At 40.4% G+C, this 5,908-nt stretch overlaps 1 long non-coding RNA gene across 1 annotated transcript; it reads left to right on the forward strand.

Moving 5' to 3' along the window:
- The first annotated feature begins 832 nt into the window (after positions 1–832).
- LOC142842559 (uncharacterized) lies at positions 833–4,245 on the forward strand. Its single transcript, XR_012909401.1, has 3 exons — positions 833–896; positions 1,377–1,473; positions 2,806–4,245. It is a non-coding gene; the product is annotated as an uncharacterized LOC142842559 (long non-coding RNA).
- The last annotated feature ends 1,663 nt before the right edge of the window (positions 4,246–5,908 follow it).

A 5,908-nucleotide genomic window follows, 5' to 3' on the forward strand; every position in this document is an offset into this window, starting at 1 on the left:
TCTCGGAGGGTTGGAAATGCCAAGAAAACAGATGTCGAACTACACTGGAACCTGTAAAAACGGTTCATAAATAAAAGACGTTTTTACTGTCCTCAATGGTTCTTTGAATCGTACCGTTTTCCCTTATTTATACTGAGATTAGTTTAATAAGATTTTTCATTTGGAAAATAAAGGTCCTTCTTCCGTTTCGTCTCTCTGCGAGCCAGAAAGATTGACTTCCTTGAGGAATGTGAAGACACAGTTAGTTTATTGTGTTTAAAAGAGACTTAGGGAGGCGCTGATAAAGCAGCCTTACATCATGAGAACAGTGTTGAAATCCGGAATGATCCACCCCAGCTACACAGAGCGACGCGGCCTGCGGGGACCTGGACACGCAGGAAAGGTCATTTTTGTACAGATCTCCAGCCCGACAGAGCCTCTGCCAGAAGAAAGAAGGAGCGAGCAAAGTTGAGGTCGTAGTGGCCCCCACATTCTGAATTTGAGAAAGGAAAAGGGATTTCAGTTGAGAGATGATCCAAGTTCTGCTTTCTGTCTTTTCTACTTTGTGTTCTGTCTTGCTACTTTGCCTGTCCCTGTGAGAATGGCTATAGAGTGCCCCATTACCTAACAAACAACAGTAAACCTTGGTCCAGGTTACCAAGGAAATGAGAGCTGCAAAGCTGTGTCCCACTTGGCAGAGTCTGGGAGAGAGCAGCCCACAGGGCTGACTGGAGAAGGAAGCAGCCTGGGACTGGCTAGAGGGAGGACGTTCTCTCTAGCTGCTTGAGCCCTGTGTAAAACAGGCCAACCTTGTCTCTTCTCTCAGGATCTCAGTGCATTTTTTGTTATATTTTTCAGGTTCAAATACAAAGCCAGATTACATATTTATCAGGAAAAGGCACAGATCCCAAATGCAAGTATTATTCCCGTAACTGTTTGATTTCTTGAACTTGTTCTATTATCTGTAATTTTAAAAAATTAAATTAACGTTTACTGTCCTTGAAAGTGGCACCCACTAACTCTCTCCCCTTTTTTGTAAACAATAGAAGAGAAACTATTTGAAAGAACCAGTAGAGTTAGTGAATAAGAAGGGGCGTTTTCTGCTTCCGAGATTGGTATTTATAATTCACTCTTAAAGTATGCTGGCACTAAAACTGTTTCCTTTTCTTTCTGAGCTATATTCTGTGGTGTTACAAGCATGAGAATATGGGTGGACATCATCCAACTTAAATAAGGAAACTTTACTGTTAAAATTAAAGACTCTGTTACATCCCTGCACCTGATCAAATCTTTTTGCCCAAAGATACTCACTCTCTTTTTCTAGGATCTATCATGATTGACCTTTTATGCATTTTCGCTGATTAGGATATTTTCACCATTATGATTCACACAGCAAGGAAAAAACTCATCAATGAACCTACTGATATTATCTAATTGGAAGGCAGAGGCAAAACTGGAAGGCAGATCAACATCGAAGCCTTTCTGGGTTATAGGGTAAGTTCAAACTTCTGGACACCTTAGTAAGTCCCTGGATTTTTGGTTCATATATATATCAAAAGGCAAACTGTTAAGTAGGAAGAGGAAGAGGCTGGACTTGCAGCATGTGAAGTCTTTGCCTAACTTGTATGAGGCCCTGGGTTTAGGCTTTAATTCCAGGGGGTAAGGAAACAAAAAGTTTCTTCTAAAGATCAATAAAAATAACAAACCTTTCCCAATGCTGCAAAGAAAAAGGACAACACTTTTTCAACAATTAAGAATCAAATTCTGCAATCCTCACTGATCAGTCATCGTCATCATCAGAGAAGCGTCCTCCTGCAGCAGATGGGAGCAAATACAGAAACCCGCAGCCAGACATTAAATATTGAGGGAGAGACCCTGGAGCACGCAACCCTAAATAGGATGTCTTTATAAAATCCCTCCCTTCAGAGCTCAGGGAGCCTCACAGAAAAGAGGGCATGGAGGACACTAAGAAAATAAAGCCCTTTAAATCAACACAAACAGCAAAAATAACATGAACTCACAGACTGCGGTAGCACGCACAGTGACTGCATGGGTTTGCACCAGCTCCGCTGCATATATACTATGGCTTCCAATTTAGTGTGGTATGGTATTCCTGAGTGTGCAAATGGTGGGTCACTGATTTCTGTGCCTTCTCTTGGGCTCTTTTCCTTCTGTTGGTTTGTCCTATCCAACTCTGATGTGATAGTTTTTGTTTTATCTGGGAAAAAAAGGAAGAAAGAAAAAAGAAAGAAAATCAAAGATGCTATGCCTGTAGAACTTGCAGACAAAGAACATGGGTTGGATACAGGAAAGGAAAGGGTATAGACAAGGCTTTGAGCACAGATGCGACACTTTCAACAGGACTGGATCTCTTGATAACTTGAAAACCACACGCAGATTACCTAACTCAGATACGTCCCATAACTGCTAAATACATTCAACTCATAATTTTAACTTAAAAAAAGAAATCTTCCAATCTATGTAATTTTACTCATGGGTTCTCCAAAATGTTGTGGAAAAACGCACCGATTCCACACCATCTTTGCCAAGTGTAGAAGTCCACACTCACAAAAGTTGAGGCTGTTAAGCCATCAAGCACTTGGGAAGCACAAACCTTAAGCCAGTTTTCACTCAGCTCCAGCAAACATGTCTCCCAGATGAGTCATTTCTTTGTATAATAGTTAAACATGAATCGGTTGGTGTGTTTTCATTCAGGAACTTTACTGCTTGATGCCAGGCTTATTACTTTGATATGTATTTTTAGATTCAGGGTGGGAGGCACATAACTAGGAAAGCATTAGCTCACACGTGCTTACAAATCTGCAGCTTGGTGTTGAAGGGAGGTCAGTCTGGCTGAAGGCTTCTGTAACAACTCAAAGGATGAAGGGACTTCTACTCCAGAAAGGTGGGTAAATGTGGTAAATGTGGTTCAATTTCTCTTACATCAGAATAGCTAAGAACCCTGGGAAATCTATTAAAGTAAGAACAGAAGATTGTGAAAGAAGGTGGGTGAGTTAGAAGATGGACATAGTGGTAAGTTACTTGATTTTTTTTTTGTCTTAAACTGGAAACTGAAAAAACTCAAAAATTTCAAAGGGCACTGACAGAAAAGAGCATCAGGATAGCCACCAATGAAGAAGAGGGAGCCTGGCCACACCACCAATGAAGAAGAGGGAGCCTGGCCACACCACCAATGAAGAAGAGGGAGCCTGGCCACACCACCAATGAAGAAGAGGGAGCCTGGCCACACCACCAATGAAGAAGAGGGAGCCTGGCCACACCACCAATGAAGAAGAGGGAGCCTGGCCACACCACCAATGAAGAAGAGGGAGCCTGGCCACACCACCAATGAAGAAGAGGGAGCCTGGCCACACCACCAATGAAGAAGAGGGAGCCTGGCCACACCACCAATGAAGAAGAGGGAGCCTGGCCACACCACCAATGAAGAAGAGGGAGCCTGGCCACAAAACGGAAAGGGTTCAGCAATGACTGTTCTACTATATCTATGCACCCTGATGGCCCTGGGCCCATTCCCCATGTCTACAAAGTTAAAAATGAGCATACGCTTTCCAGTTTTACGCAAGGGTAATAGGGTGCCTCAGTTTTCCTCCCCACTTCTGCCTTGCACCCCTTTTTGGGAGGCCTCATTAATTGAGTAGGAAGCAGGGTCTTGGATTTCTGTTAGAAAGTCAGTCTTCCCTTGCTGAAATGTTAGTGGAGACCAGAGGAAGATTTCAGACTTTAAATGACAATGGCAATCACACAGGCTCCACCCCATGTGGGGTGCTGAGAGAAGAAGCAAGGTGCTAAGAAGCCTAACTCCCCAGGCCTAACTCTAGGGTTCTTTGTGCATCATATCCTGAACAGCAGCTAAGTACTCCTAGGCCTTCCAGACAGAGAGGGTATAGGAGAGGTCCAGTGAGTCATAATACTCAAAATGTCTATAAAATCCTTACACCAATAACTAGGAAAATCTTGTAGTAAATGTTTTAAAAAATAGAGATGTTAAAGATCACCTAGCAGCGGGATTTAAATAACCACAAAGAGAATTATAAGCACACTGAAAAAAAAATGACATTAAAAAATATATCACCCCAGAAACAGACAATATAAGCAAAAACCCTCTGGAATTTTAATTGTTGAAAAACAGCTATATGTTAATTTCATTTACATAAGATTCTGAAATGTTGATGTTCTAGAAACGGAAGACAGACTAACAACAGAGTTTAGGAAGTGGGTGAGGAAAGTATTGGGCATGTTTACAAAGGCACAGCATGACAGGTTCCCATGGTGACCTAAAGATTTTTTTTTATAAAAGCTCTATCTGTATCAATATCTGCTCGTTGTACTACCTTACAATGTTTCAAGATGTTGCCATTAAAGGGAATTGAGTAAAAGATACAGAAACTTACTCTGTATAATTTCATACAATTGTTTTTGAAGCAATAATTATCTGGAAATGATTTAATTGAAAATAATATATTTCAGCTCATAAATTTTATTTTTTTAGGCCAGCAACTATTTTTTTAGCATTACAGTTGACAACTTAGCTCCCAAGAGCAAACTCCTGCCAATTCAAAATTCATTGTCCTAGACACAAACAGATCCAGGGGTTCTGAATATCTCATTGGTCATTTTTTTTAAAAAACTGGACTCATACCAAAAGGATTTGGCACAAAGAAAATGCTATAACCAAGTAGTGTCTTTGGTTAATTCCATGACACATTTGAGAATGAAATGACATTATTACATCGAGCTCTTCCAGAGCTAGAAAGAGGAAGAAACCCTTTGACAGGGACCTTGTTAGGCCAACATAATGTATCTAACCAAATTAAAAAGTTAAATATACAAAATACTGTAAAACTAAGGGCAAAAGTCTCAATATCCTAAAGGATAATGCATAATGACCAAGAACAGTTTGTTCTGGGGACGTGGGTCTGTTATATTACAGTTCCTGGGGTTTTAAGAACACAGATTCCTAGATGGTGAAGCCTATGACTTAAAGGGGTATTTAAGACCAATACTGAAGAACTCTTTGGATCGCCTGGCTGAAGATCTTTGACAGAAGTGTAGGCTTGAGAAAGGACAGTGAATCAACTAGATAACCTGGTCTGAGCCAGGTGCACATCAGGAAAATTGTGAAATAAAATTATTTTTATTCTTTTATCCTGATGTTTGAGAGTAAGAAAATGAAATATTCAAATGCATAACCGTTCGCATGTTGTCAGCTTTTGTGTTTCCTGGACATCATTTTTGAGTGCAATAATCATCCCAAAAGGAGTTTGCCAGTATCTCTCCTGTCACACTCAGCTGTGTGCTCTCTGCTGCTGAATGCCAAAGCCCACTTTCATAGGCTAATGTGAAGTCATTTTCTGAAAAATGCAAGTCGGTAACTAAAATTTCTGTTCCCTAAAGTAAAAGGCCATTTGTTAACCACAACTAGTAGGAGAAAATTGCTTCCCAAACAACTGTTAAGTCTTCATTATTTCAATTGCAGTTTCATTATGTTGGCATATATATATGTGTGTGTGTGTGTGTGTAATTGGGGGGTCTGAAAAATAAAGTTACTTTATAGGAAAAACTCATTCTGAGGAAAGAATAGAATTAAGCTAGATAATGAAGACTGATATTTGTGCTTGGGTGGTCTCCCGTTTCATACTCATAATATCAGAATTTTTAGACAACAATGAGGACACTAATTGTTGATGGCCACTTCTATTCACAGAAGCATGAACAACACGTTGATGGCTATTGCTGTTGAGTCTTTCTTTTCTTGCAGCTAAAAGATGCCTGGGTAGCTATTAGGGCTATTGTCCTGTTTTCCCACCTCACTCCACCCACCCATAGGACCTAGACATTGAAAGCTAGCACATTTAAGACTGACTTCATTTTGGGAAAAACTGAAGGTAAACAGCACATGCCTAAGGAA

Source organism: Microtus pennsylvanicus, chromosome 1, assembly GCF_037038515.1.
Source record: "Microtus pennsylvanicus isolate mMicPen1 chromosome 1, mMicPen1.hap1, whole genome shotgun sequence".
Taxonomy (NCBI): domain Eukaryota; kingdom Metazoa; phylum Chordata; class Mammalia; order Rodentia; family Cricetidae; genus Microtus; species Microtus pennsylvanicus.